The sequence below is a fragment of the Tamandua tetradactyla genome, chromosome 14 (genome assembly GCF_023851605.1).
Source record: "Tamandua tetradactyla isolate mTamTet1 chromosome 14, mTamTet1.pri, whole genome shotgun sequence".
In the NCBI taxonomy this organism is placed as follows: Eukaryota; Metazoa; Chordata; class Mammalia; order Pilosa; family Myrmecophagidae; genus Tamandua; species Tamandua tetradactyla.
In genome coordinates, this window is record NC_135340.1 from 70,978,445 (window position 1) to 70,993,350 (window position 14,906).

Here is a 14,906-nt window from a genome sequence, read left to right on the forward strand (position 1 = left end):
AAAACAGCTCTACAGTTTCAGGCACTTCCCTCTAGTTTCTCTAATACACCTTAAACTAAAAAGAGGATATCTATAAAATGTGTAAGAATAACCTCCCGGATAACCTCTCGACTCTGTTTGATATCTCTCAGCCACTGACACTTTATTTTGTCTCATTTCTCTCTTCCCCCTTTTGGTTAAGAAGGTTTTCTCAATCCCTTGATGCTAAGTCCCAGCTCACTCTAGGATTTCTGTCCCATGTTGCCAGGGAGGTTTATACCCCTGGGAGTCATGTCCCACCAAGAGAGGGGGAGGGCAATGAGTTTACTTGCCATGTAGAGAGAGATAGGCCACATCTGAGCTACAAAAGAGGTTCTCTGGGGGTGAGTCTTAGGCCTAATTTTAAGTAGGCTTAGTCTAGCCTTTGTGGGGATAAATTTCATATGAACAAACCCCAAGACTGAGGGCTCAGCCTATTGATTTGGTTGTCCCCACTGCTTGCAAGAATATCAGGAATATGCCAAATGGGGAAGTTGAATTATCCCCCTTTCTCGCCATTAGCCCAAGGGAATTTTGCAAATACTTTTTTATTCACTGTTCAATTCACTCTGGGATTTTTTGGGGCATCACTATGGACAAACCTACAAAACTTATGCCCTATTCAAGGTTCCATGTACTTACTGTGTTCAATTAAACTGTCCATATACGTTATATTAGGAAATGCACTAGTCAAAATATAAATTTTGTACCAAATACACATTTTTTCTTTAGTTTCACATGTAAGTTAAAGTTTTAAAACATGAATTACTATCTATTTTCAACACCCTGCAATATTGACGTTCCTTTGTTCTTCCTCATGCAAAAATATTTTTAGATTTGTACATTTAGTCCCTATCATTGTACACTCTAGGCATTCCTACATTATACCATCTCAATCTTTATCGTCTATCTTTCCTTCTGGTTTCATTTGTGCCCCAGCCCTCCTCCCTCTATCATTCTCACATTCAGCTTCATTCAGTGTACTAACATTATTGTGCTACAATCAGATAGTATTGAAACACCTCCTTCTTACAACGTATCCAATAAATGTTGGTTTCATCCCCTCCTGAATGCATTTTAATAAAGCACTATTCCTCACAAGAGCCTATAGGTCTCTTTCTCCTTATCAGGCTGTGTGGGGAAAGTACCTAAAGCGTCTTCTACTTTGTCAGAAGTCGGACGGGCTTTGCTTCTCTCAAATAGAAAAATCTCCACTTTTCACAAGCTGTCACAAAAGGCATTTGCACATCAGAAACCTGACTACAAAGTACAGAGAGAAACTGCCTTTTGCAATGACTGGGCATGGCATTGATGAAACAGTTTAAAAGTCACTGCTGGCTAGAAGTAAAAAGCTAAAACTGTGGAATTATAACCCACACCAAACTCTGAAATCTGTTCTACAACTAATCGTTGTGCTGTGCTTTGAAATGTATTTCTTTTTTTGCATATATGTTATTTTTCACAAAAAAGAAAAGTCAATTACGATGATAAAAAAATATTTATTCCTTCTACCCTCCAGTGTTCTGGAGCAGCTAGAAGGAAAAATGTGAGAGGATCATATGGTAGCCCATGACAAACTCTGGGATCTGTCATGTAACTACTTATTGAAAGAGTACTTTGAAAACTATTGCTTTTTTTTTTTTAACTTCGCTTTGTATATATGTTATATTATACAATAAAAAAAGTTAAAAAAAAATTAAAAGGAGCTGCTGAATTCTCTAATAGACCTCATTTGTTAATGGCGTCATGAAATGCCCGGTTGACTTTAGAGTAGACCATTCACCAGACTAGAGAAATCCAAAACCTTGGACAGGGAAGCCTTTCCATAAGCAAGGAAAGAATACATCATGTTGATGCTCTGCTCCACGTGCTACTTGCTCCCATTCTGCAGATGGCTTGGGGACAAAATCAGGAAGGAATATTCTGGGATGTAGCATTCCCTACCTTCCCCACCCAAAGAAAAGACAAGCCTGCATCACCGATGCTGGAGAGCCATCATTTTGACAATCCCTGGTACCACTCCAATCTTGAGTCTCGAAAGACTGAAAAGATGTGGTCTTTTCACATAAATTTCAGAGCATTTGGTTAGTTAGTAATGAAGGAAAATGATTTTACTTAACGAGATCTGCACCGCCCACCTCAGACTTTGCAGTGTGTGATGATTTCTCTAGCAGTCTACAATAATCAGTTTAGTTCTAATAGAAGAGAGCAGAAAGGGACTCTTCTGCCTGCCCCATTTCCTTCACTGTAAACAAGGAATAATTGTGTCTCTTTTTTTTTGAGGATTAAAAAAAAATCTTGCATAAGGTCTGAAAGTAATGTTTTCCTCTTCAAAATGGATACGCCTTAAATGTTCTGCCAAAGCTGGTACCAAAGAAGAAAATTTTGACGTTCAAAAGGTCAAAATCAGTCCACAGGATCATTTGATTTCACCCCTCAGTTTTCCAATCTGCCAACCAAATAAATGCTCAGCACTTACATGTGTAACGGAGATGGGAGGAGCGAGAGGCAAAGATCAAAGGTATATTTATATTTCCCACTTTCTAAGTCTTAAAATTATTCATTTCTTGTGAGGGAAAAGCCAGAATAATCTATTTGAACCTTAACTATTTCAGAAAAGTAATCTTTCTTTCTCTTTCTCCTTCCATCCCCCCATCCCTCCCTCCTCTGTGTCCTGAGAAAAGTCAAAGGGTGGGGGAGAGCTAAGGAATTTTCATTTAAGATTTACTTTACACACCCAGAATTGGACTTTGGTAAAATTAAAATTTTGACTGTTTCTGCCTTAAGTCCTCCACGATACTGACCCTGACAAGTAAATCAAGAAGATCAGAAAACCACATTTCCTAGGCCGTTCCAGCCGGCTGGCCTGCCAGTGCTGTCAGAGACCCAATGCTGCAAAATTGCATCCGCGATACCCTATGTGGGAATTCGGCAATTGCCAGCAGAAGTGGCCATTTGTGCCTTGTGAATAGCATGCAAACGGCTGATCCGGGGCGCAATGCTATAGCACGTGCCCTTTGGCAGCTGCAGTTCTGCTTTACCACGGTTGGGAAACTTGGCTCTTTCCTAAACACCCAGAGCTGTCCAAGGGAGGATGCTTTTGGAATGCCTGGAGCCAGGAAAAGAGTGGGGAATCCAGCCAGACTCGGAAACATTAGTGCCACGGTTCTGAAAGTCAGTTTAGTGGCAGCTAAACTAAGCAAGCAACTCTTCTGACGCCTTTTCAGAGCCCAGCGGAATGGGCAACAAATGGTCGGGCGCATCCCTGCTGGAAACGTGACTCGGGGGCGCCACCTGGCGGCAGAGCGGGCCTCGGGGCGACGGGCAGGCGCGCCCAGGGCGTGGCCGCCATTTTGTTCCGGGCACTGAAGGTTCCGGCTGGAAGCGACCCTGGGCTCTGTGCTGGTCGAGCCCTCTCGTTTTACGGGAGAGGAAACCAGGCGTGGAAAAGTGATGTAACAAATCAGTGGCAGAGCTGAGACTGGGGACTCAATGAACCAAGGAGCACTGAATCCTTAAACGCCCAACGCACGTTACATCTTCCCAGCAACCTTACGAGGACGCTGTGTCCCCTCATTTTGCAGGTGAGAAAAGTGAGGGTCGGAGAGATGCCAGGGACAGCTCTTCCCCACTTTTTTGCTGCCTCCCAGCCACCTTTCAGGTACTGGACGTCCTTAGAAACCTGTTCACATGGGCCAGATATTACACTCGGGGTCCTGCGTGCCTGGGCTAAAAATGCCGCCGCTGACTTGCACTTTTCACCCTGATCTGGGCAGCCGGGGTGGAAGCAGGCCCGTCGGGTGGAGCGGGGAAGCCCAGGGAGCGCAGAAGTGGAGTCCTGAGAAGGAGGTTGTCCCTGAGTGATCAGAGAAGAAATACTTAGCAGACATTCTCTTCTCCCATTAGTTTTTTTTCTCCCACCGATGTCAGACCAGCTTCTATTTGGAAAATATCGCTCCTATTTGGAAAGAAGCTTAGCAGATACTTATTGAATGAATTGTTCCACAAGAAAATGTAGAGACCATATAATTGAATCCCCCATTCAGTGCTCTAGTCCCCCCTCCCCGGTGCACACGCACACACACACACACACACACACACTCAGATGTTCATCTCCAGTTCCTTATTTAGCTTGGATACCTCCAGGAAACTCACCACTTTCAGAGGTGGCCTCTTTTCAATAACAGCTTATTACTGAAGTTATTCATGCTATTGTATGAGTTTGTCACCCAGCAGTTGTACACCCTGGTCCAAACGCTGACCTTTTGGATAACACAGCCGGTCTTATTTGTCTTCTCTGTAACAATGGTTAAATGTCCACTGGGCTCCTCACCTTTAGGGTAACTACCCTTGCTTTCTTCAACAGGTCCAACAAGGATTCCCCTCCTCACCATACACCCTCCTTTCTCTGTTCACATTGTGTCCCCAGAATCCCACCTGTAGTAGATTGCTGTAATCGACTGGCTGGGAAAGAGTAGGGTTTGCTTCACTTGGTTAGGCCTGGGAACATCCAGGTTCAGCATTGCCTACCACGGGGCTTGAAACAGACCTATAAAGCTGGACTTTGTTACTAATAGCCAAATACTTTCCTAAGTGATACAAATACCTATTTTGTACCTGTCTCTGTGCATACTTTGCTAATAGCATCTCTAATCATGGGAAAATTCACTAACTGACCCTGCCTCAGTATTCTTATCTGTGAACTGAGGAAACTGTACTCCCTTATCTTCACGATCCATTCAGGTCTCTGATGTAAACCCTATTGGCCTCATCACGAAGAGTCCTGAGCACCTACATTGGGCTCTAAAACTAGTGGTGACATTTTTCTTCAGGGATTTACAGTCGCAATTGTATTTAATTTGCACTTTAATACTTTCCTTCCTGGAAAAATGTCCGAGTTGTTACAAATTATTTTGAAAACGAGAGAAAAGGGTTTTCTGGACTCTGTCCCTGCTGTGTTAGAGAGTCTTAAATATTCCAGCTCATTCCTCTCTTCCTCCTTCTTGTCATCCATTTCTCAGGCCAAGGCAGGACAAGCACCTTCCAGACACCAGCCTTCATCACTTGGCTGCTGAGAGATTTGGGAAGCAGGACAAGGTCAGCGGTGTGGGCTGCTGTCCACTGTCCCCCAAAGCTCCAGAAGGCGGGACTACACGGAGAGTGTTGTCCAATAAACCCTACACAGCCTGGGCTCCTAACCAACCCTGGGATCTCTCTAGGTCTCTGCGTCTTCACCTGTGTAGTAGGAATGCTGAAAATACCTGCCTTGCCTCCTTGTAAGATTGTTCTGAGGAATTCATGGGGATTTTTGAACATTAGGACGAGATTGTACATATGTCAGGATTAATTTTAAGATTACAGTGTCTATTCTTTCCATCTGATAATTTTTATGACCAAGATTATTATAATTATTTTTAGTTGCAAATCAGAGAAGTAGATGTGGAACTTTGTTTTTATCCAAATATCTCCATGTGGTTAGAACATTGCCTTTATCACAATGGAGAATACGCAGTTTGAGTTCTGAGCATAAAATTACTCTAGTACAAGAGGCATTTACATCTTTCTATTGGAGAAAAGTCCTCTAACATAAGTGACAATTGCTTTGCTATAGCTATTAAGGACACAACTTTTTCTAGCTTTCACTCCTAAATCTCTGAAAATCAAGGGAAGGGTTAAGGCTGAGACACTTAGTTCTAGCAAAGCTTGTGGCTTCTACTGAGTGTTCCCGGCTTCCCCTGTGGGTAATGCAGGGCAGGAACTGCGCTAGTGGCTGCCACCACCTGGGAATAATTATCAAAAGAGAGAGGAGCCAAAAATATTTTAATTGTCTTGTAACCTACCCTTAGCTGTGAAACAAGGTGGCCTTTACATCTGCCCCCCAGAAAGAGTAAATGCTGGGCCAGAACTGTTTTGAATGGAAAGCTATAAACTCAAAGCATTTAAAAAGAGTATTACTTTGTAATCACCACTGCTATTTATAGAGCTTGCCGGTGCTCCATAAGCTTATGGCCTGTGCAGAGAACACCTCTCAGAAACTGCCTTTACCAGCTGATCTTACTCAGGTGGGGGTGGAGGTCCTAGTGGGACTTGCATTAGAGGAAACCTAGGTCCTGTGGGGTATAGTCACTTGCTCACAGAAAAGAAACCAGGACTTGAACCAGGCCAGAGCCTTTCACTGTGCACTAACAGTTGATCCCTATCACCTGTTCCCCTCTCTAGACACAAAAATCTTAGAAGCCAGGATCTATTTACTTAGAAAAATAAAATAAAATACTTTATAATGTAAAAATTAAAAATTCTTTCCTAGTTCAATTTGGTAGCTCTTGCGTTCTCCGGATTCCACTATTTAGTGTACAGGAGACTCAATCATCTGCTGCCTGACAGTTTTCTTCCATTCACACAAAGCTTCCAGGCAGCTTCTTAATCCCTAATTCTTAAATGCAAACAGAAATCCAAGGATCATCAAACAGTTGGTTAAAATTGCAACGTGAGCAAGGGAATCTGAGCCAATTGAAAAGAAAAACTGACTCCAGAGAAACAAAAGTAACTCAAGGAACAGAAGATAATTAAAAATAAAAAAACTTTAAAGAGTATTCTCAGAAATATTTGAGAAGGTAGCATGTCCATAACGTGGGAACAGAATGCCATTAAAAAAAGGAATTAACAAAAACAAGAATGACGTACTGGAAATTACAGTATGGAATAAATAGCATTCCATAGAGAGGTTAGAAGATAAAGACAAGGAAATCGCCCAGAAAGTAAAATAAAAAGACATAGACACTAAAAATAGGAAAGAAAAAAGAAGACGCATAAAGACCAGTCAATGGAGCCCAAACTTAGCCTCCTGAGAGTTTCAGAAAAAAATACTCAAGAATGTGGAGGGAAGGACATTATGAAAGGAAGAATAAAAGAAAATTTTTAGAGCTGAGTGACACTATGATATCAATGAGTAGAAGTGTAATTAAAATGAATGTATAGTACAATACATTAAAAAAATATCCGTACCTAGATACAGCATATTTATTTCATAATACTGAGACTGAAGAAGATTCTGAGTTCTTCAAGGGAGAATAAAAGAACAAGAATCAGAATGACAATAGCAGCAGTAAATACCACAAGACTAGAGGGTCAAAGATCTCTGAGGGAAAGATTGTAAATAAGAATTTCATATCCAACAAAACTACAATTTGAAGATGAGGATAAGTCTAAGCCATTTCAGACATATAAGGACCCAATTTTATACAAACTCTTTCATAGGAATCTAATAAATGCTCTATAAAAATGAGGGATCAAGTGAAAAAAGAGTAAGAAATAGGATCTAGAAAACATTGGATCCAACCTAGGAGAGTGGTCAAAGCAAGCAGTCCAAACCTAAGCAGGAAGACTGGAACCACAGGAAAAAGGTCTCTAGGAAAATGAGGACTTAATTGAATACTTAAGTTATGAGGAGTTTGGAAATAGTTGATAATGTTATCATGGAAATTTGTGGAGGAAACAAAAAAGAAAGCTAATGGAAAAGAGAGAAGCAGCGTAGAGTTCACAAAGTGGCTGGGATAGACTCAAGAAAGTGTTGGCAACCATAGCTCTGTGTGCAGTATTCCATCATATGTGTGTACGATGGCTCACCCTTCTGCTTTTTGGTTGATGTGTTCTTAAGCTTCCTCTATCTGTTTGGTACCATAATAATGTCGCTGTAAACATCAGTGTGCAAATTCTATTTGAATCCCTGTTTTGAGTTCTTCTGAGTATGTGCCCAGTAACGGGTTTGCTTAATCGTATAGTGATTAAACGTCTAGCCTCGTGTGGGTTTACTATGCAAGTCATGAGGCATGCAGTGAGGTGAATGAACCTAGAGGACTTTATGTTGAGCAAAATAAGCCAGAAACAAAAGGGCAAATGTTATATAGTCTCTTTTAGGAAATACTTATAGAAAAATTGGGGCCTAGATTGTAAGCTCTTACAGCAGTCACGTATATTCCTGAGCTTTAAGTCATATTTCTGAATTCTGAGATGTGCTCTTTGTGTATAACCTGATATTTCCCTGGAACTTTGGATACCTGTGTAACACATAACACTCAAGAGTTGGAGTTCTGAAGCTCTGAAAGTCAACAGTCTTATATACAGCAGCTATTAAAGAAGCCAAAAAAGAGATCAGGCTTCAATTAGAGATAAAAACAAAGTTGATCTGGTTGGGCCTAAGGTAAATGAGAATACAGGGTAAAGGATGATATTGTCTGTAATTTAGAACTTCGCCTACCTAATGAGACCAAAGGAAGAGATGTTTATTTTGTCCAAACTTAAATTTTCTGTGGCAGACAATCTATATTAACCTGCTTGCCAGTTCATTTAACAACCTAAACACATGGAGCCTAGAATTGGGAATGAACTCTTGTAGTTTTGTATAGCTTAATGTAATACCCTGATACCTTCCAGAGTATGTTGGGCAGATATTTAAAAAGTGTGGACAGGGTCCTTTGAGGGACTGGACAAAAAAATATGAAACTGTTAAAATTCCCTACCTGTGAAATCCCTGATACTCTCTCTAATATTAGAGACTCCAAGATAATAGGCCAAGCCCTAGATCTTGAGGCTTGCTCTTATGAAACTTATTTCGCTAATGATGAAGCTAAGCTTACCTATAATTATGCCTAAGAGTCACTTCCAGAGAACCTCTTGTTGCTCAGAGGTGGCCTTTCTCTCTCTAAGCCAAACTCTGCAAATAAACTCATTTCCTTTCCCCCTAGCTAGGACATGACTTCCAAGGGTATAAGTCTCCCTGGCAATGTGGAACATGACTCCCAGGGATGAGACTGGCCCTGGCATGGGATCAAAAATGCCTACCTGACCAAAAGGGGGAAAAGTAACAAAATAAGGTATTGGTGGCTAAGAGATCTCAGAAAGAGTCAAAAAACTATTCCAGAGGTTACTCTTATGCAAGCCTCAGTTAGATTTTGCAAATTGCCATGGTATGCCAAGCCCCAACCAACAGTATTCCTGGAAAACCTAAAGAATATCTAGGGCACTATCTGAGGCTCATAAAAGTTTCACTCATTAAGTTTATTTTTCAGAAACTTAAAACCTCCAGATTGTTCCTATGCCGGATTAACCCTGAAACCCAGAAGCACCAGTCTCTCCAAGAATATCAACTAGTTGCATCCCCCTACCCCATAAGATGAACACCCCTTTTGAAGATGAAGAAGTTAAAATGGTCATTACCCATATATCCCTGAAGATTGGGAGAGGGATCAAATGAGAGGGAGGAATTGTAACAGAGAAGATAGGATTTAACAAATGATTGTGACTACTGAATCACTATATTGATATTTCTTGTTAGTCTCTGGTGTATTAGAACAGCTTGTAGGAAGTATCTCACATTGTGGAACTGTAACCCATACCATACTTTGAAATTTGCTCTATAGCTACTTGTTATTCTGTACTTTGAAATTTATCATTTTTCTGCTTATATGTTATATTTCACAATAAAAGTGTTAAAATAAAAGTCCTCTAGTTTCATTCACCTCACTGCATGCCTCATGACTTGCATAGCAGATCCACACGAGGCTAGATGTTTAATCATCTCATAATTAAGCAAACCCGTTGCTGGGCGTATACTCAGAACAGTTTTATTGTAAAAAAAAAATAAAGAGAAAGCTAATGAGAAATTCCAGTAAGAACAGAAAACTGCACAAAAAGAGGAACCTCAATGATAAGGTATACACTATTTGAATCAGTAGTGAACAGAATTGACTTGGTCATAATAATACACTTGTTCACAGATTTTCGTCTGTTAAACTCAACCAATAGACAGCATAAGGGAGAAGAAATTATGGGTTCAGAACAAATGTGATTGTCATCAGCCTCCACGATATATAAGTAAAAGTTAGATGACAAGGATTAAGGAAAGGAAGGAGAGGAGATGAGCTGGAGGAAAAGGTAAGGATCCTGGTAGTGAGCCAAGAAGTATTGTCTATAATAGATGAGAGAAGAGATACTATTTAAAGATATAAAAGTAGTCAACAGAGGAAGTAGAAGTTTGAATATAACAATATTATGAGGTTTTGGTGGTAAAGGATATAACAAATGAGTGAAATTATCTATTAGAGCAGAAAATAATGTGTAAATTTGATGAATCGGAATAAAGACAAAACATTGTTTAAAGTATAGAGATGGGAAATAAATAAAACTTTGGGGATAAATATATGGTTGCATTGGTAAAAATTTTGAACTACTTTTTTTTTTATATTTTGAAATAACTTTGAACTTAAGGAAAAGTTGCAAAAAATAGTTGAAAGATTTCCCATATACCCAGTTTCCTTTTATGTTATCATCTTAAATAACCATAGTGCAAAGACCCAAAACAGGAAATTAACATTGATAAATACTAATAACTACACTATATACCCCATCCTAATTTCACGAATTTTCCCACAGATGTCCTTTTTCTGTCCTAGGATCCAATCTAGAATCCCATATAGCATTGGGTAGTCATGTCTCCCTACTTTCCTCCAATCTGTGACTGTTTCTCTGCCTTTCCTTGTCTTTTCATGACTCCAACACTTTTGAAGAGTAATGGTCAATTATTTTGTGGAATGTCTCTCAATTTTGATTTTCTGATATTTGCTAATTATTAGACTGAGCTTGTACATTTTTGGCAATAATACCCCATGAGTGTGATATGTGTCCTTCTCAGTGCATGATATCCAAGGCTACAGGTTATCACTATGTCAAGGTGAACCAAGGTGAACCCTTGGTTAAGGTGGTGCCTGCAGGGTTTCTCCACCATAAGGTGACTGTTTTTCCTTTTGTTATTAATATTTTGGGGGAGATAGTTTGAGAATATGCAAATATATATATATATATATTTTTTTTTTTCTTTTTTCTTTTTTTTTTTTTTGCAGGGCAGGCACTGAACCAGGTCTCCAGCATGGCAGGTAAGAACTCTACCTCTCTACCTGCTGAGCCACCATGGCCTGCCCATGCAGATTTCTTTTTTTTATCCTCAAACTGTTGCCCATTTTAACATACATCTGGGAATCTTGCCTGCAACAATTTTATTATCATGGTGTTTGCCTAATGATGATTGTCAATTTCATTCTTTCCACATTTGTTAATTGGAATTCTTCTGTAAGGGATTCATGTCCTTTCTCTCCCATGTACTTATCTATATTTATTTATTACAGTGTAGACTCATGGAAATTTATTTTATTCTATTAAATTATTCTAAAGTTGGAATAATTTGAGCAATTTAATTCATTGCTATCAAAATTTGCTCAAATTATTCCAGTTTTCATACTTGGGAGTCTTTTAGGTTGGTTCCTGCATCCTTTTGTTGACCCTTTATTGGTTTTTGAGTACTATGATGATTAGGTTCTGGTGTCAGCTTGGCCAAGTGATGATGTCAGTGGTCTGGTCAGGCAAGCTCTGGCCTGACTGTTGCTGCAAGGATATTTCATGGCTGGTTGATAAACTGTAAGGTTGATATGTTAAATCATCAGTCAGTTGATTGCATCTGTGGCTGATTACATTGTGATCAACTAAGGCTTGTCTCCCACCGATGATATAATCCAATCAGTTGAAGACTTTTTGAGGGAGAAGAGAGATATTTTCACTACTACTTCAGCCAGTGAGCCTTTCCTGTGGAGTTCATGCAGACCCTTCATCGGAGCTGCCAGCCCGATGGATTTTGGACTCTTCCATCTCCATGTTGCATGAGACACCTTTACAAATCTCATATTTACAGATATCTCCTGTTGATTCTGTTTCTCTAGAGAACCAACAAGTAATGCAAGTACTTCTTCCTTTCTGGCAGCACAAGGCTCAACAATTATAATTTTTCCTGACCCTTTGATTCAACAGTTTTCCAAGATGCCCTTATTCCTTTTATTGAAGAATAAGACTCTAGAAACCAAGTTGTGGGTACTAGATGTGCCCATTGCTACTGTGTACCATTACTTTTAGTCCTTTTGGTGGACAGAGCTAGATATAAATATATTCTAATACACACATCTATATTTATCTATCTTTAATCAAACCATGAATTCACCCTGAGTCCTCCAAATCTAATTCAACACCACAGAGTCCTTTCTAGCCTTCCATATGTTTAATCTTTGGTATACACTTATAAGAGTTTCAGAATTGCTAACCCATACCACTGTGGGCAACAAGTTTACTGGCTAGAATACAATGTTTGTACTCAGTTCATTTTTTTCCCCTTTAGCCTTATGGTATCTAGTCAAAAGACTTTTTTTTTTTTAATTTAAAATTTTTTTTATTTTAATTTTTTTTATTAATTAAAAAAAAGAAAGAAATTAACACAACATTTAGAAATCATTCCATTCTACATATGCACTCAGTAATTCTTAATATCATCACATAGATGTATGATCATCCTTTCTTAGTACATTTGCATCGATTTAGGAAAAGAACTAGCAAAACAGCAGAAAAAGATATAGAATGTTAATATAGGGAAGAAAATTGCAATAATAATAATAATAAAATATATATGTATATATATATATAAAAAGGAAAAAGAAAAAAACAAAAACAAAAGATACAAACAAATAAACAACAACAACAAAAAACTATAGTTCAGGTGCAGCTTCATTCAGTGTTTTAACATAGTTACATTACAATTAGGTAGTATTGTGCTGTCCATTTCTGAGTTTTTGTATCCAATCTTGTTGCACAGTCTGTATCCCTTCAGCTCCAATTACCCATTATCTTACCCTGTTTCTAACTCCTGCTGGTCTCTGTTACCAATGATATATTCCAAGTTGATTCTCGAATGTCGGTTCACATCAGTGGGACCATACAGTATTTGTCCTTTAGTTTTTGGCTAGACTCACTCAGCATAATGTTCTCTAGGTCCATCCATGTTATTACATGCTTCATAAGTTTATTCTGTCTTAAAGCTGCATAATATTCCATCGTAGGTATATACCACAGTTTGTTTAACCACTCGTCTGTTGATGGACATTTTGGCTGTTTCCATCTCTTTGCAATTGTAAATAATGCTGCTATAAACATTGGTGTGCAAATGTCCATTTGTGTCTTTGCCCTTAAGTCCTCTGAGTAGATACCTAGCAGTGGTATTGCTGGGTCGTAATCCATTCTGCCAGTCTATGTCTTTTGATTGGGGAATTCAGTCCATTAACTTTTAATGTTATTACTGTTTGGATAATATTTTCCTCTACCATTTTGCCTTTTGTATTATGTATATCATATCTGATTTTCCTTCTTTCTACACTTTTCTCCATACCTCTCTCTTCTGTCTTTTCATATCTGACTCTAGTGCTCCCTTTAGTATTTCTTGCAGAGCTGGTCTCTTGGTCACAAATTCTCTCAGTGACTTTTTGTCTGTAAATGTTTTAATTTCTCCTTCATTTTTGAAGGACAATTTTGCTGGATATAGAAGTCTTGGTTGGCAATTTTTCTCTTTTAGTAATTTAAATATATCATCCCACTGTCTTCTAGCTTCCATGGTTTCTGCTGAGAAATCTACACATAGTCTTATTGGGTTTCCCTTGTATGTGATGGATTGTTTTTCTCTTGCTGCTTTCAAGATCCTCTCTTTCTCTTTGACCTCTGACATTCTAACTTGTAGGTGTCTTGGAGAACGCCTATTTGGGTCTATTCTCTTTGGGGTGCGCTGCACTTCTTGGATCTGTAATTTTAGGTCTTTCATAAGAGTTGGGAAATTTTCAGTGATAATTTCTTCCATTAGTTTTTCTCCTCCTTTTCCCTTCTCTTCTCCTTCTGGGACACCCACAACGCGTATATTTATGCGCTTCATATTGTCATTCAGTTCCCTGATCCCCTGCTCAAGTTTTTCCATTCTTTTCCCTATAGTTTCTGTTTCTTTTTGGAATTCAGATGTTCCATCCTCCAGTTCACTAATTGTAGCTTCTGTCTCTTTAAATCTACCATTGTAGGTATCCGTTGTTTTTTCCATCTTTTCTGCTTTGTCCTTCACTCCCATAAGTTCTGTGATTTGTTTTTTCAGATTTTCTATTTCTTCTTTTTGTTCAGCCCATGTCTTCTTCATGTCCTCCCTCAATTTATTGATTTAGTTTTTGAAGAGGTTTTCCATTTCTGTTTGTATATTCAGCATTAGTTGTCTCAGCTCCTGTATCTCATTTGACCTATTGGTTTGTTCTTTTGACTGGGCCATATCTTCAGTTTTCCGAGCGTGATCCGTTATTTTCTGCTGGTGTCTGGGCAGTTAATCAGATTTCCCTGGGTGTGGGACACAGCTGGTTGAAAGATTTTTCTGTGAAATCTCTGGGCTCTGTTTTTCTTATCCTGCCCAGTAGGTGGCGCTCGTGGCACTCGTCTGTCTGCAGGTCCCACCAGTAAAGGCTGCTGTGGCTCCTTTAACTTTGGAAAACTCTCGCTGTGGGGGCGGGTCGCCAGCCGAAGCGGCTTGGGGAATGTCATTCCGAGCCTCACAGTCAGCCCGGGAAATCGCGCGTGGAGGGGGGTCGCTGGCTGCCGCAGCTTGGGGGAGTGCCGGTCCAAATTGCCCAGTCGGCCCGAGACTCCAAGCGTGGCGGGAGGGCCCTGCTATCCAACGTTCCCAGTCGGACCGGGAAGCCACGTGTGTGGAAGGGACCCCGGTCGCCAGCCGGCCCGGGGAAGCGCGTGCCCCTCAGTGATCTCACCGCAGCGGATTCTCCCTGCCTGTTCAGCCGTTCCAGAATGGGGTACGCTGTCTTTTTGGCCTCTGTCGTGGCTCCGGGAGCTGTTTTGTATCGTTTCTGGTTCTTTAGTTGCTGTTCTGGAGGAGGAACTAAGACCCGTGCGTCTTACTAAGCCGCCATCTTCTCCGGAAGTCAATTGTTTTTTTTTAAAGGAAAGATAGGGAAGAGGTAAACTTGAATTTTTTTCCT

At 39.9% G+C, this 14,906-nt stretch overlaps 1 long non-coding RNA gene across 1 annotated transcript in view; it reads left to right on the plus strand.

The window, feature by feature from the left end:
• The first annotated feature begins 3,370 nt into the window (after positions 1-3,370).
• LOC143656156 (uncharacterized) overlaps positions 3,371-14,906 on the plus strand; it is a 128,382-nt gene continuing 116,846 nt past the window's right edge. Inside the window, exons 1-3 of the long non-coding RNA XR_013162415.1 lie at positions 3,371-3,602; positions 5,040-5,115; positions 10,917-10,949. This is a non-coding gene — a long non-coding RNA (uncharacterized LOC143656156). The remainder of the gene's footprint in view (positions 3,603-5,039; positions 5,116-10,916; positions 10,950-14,906) is intronic.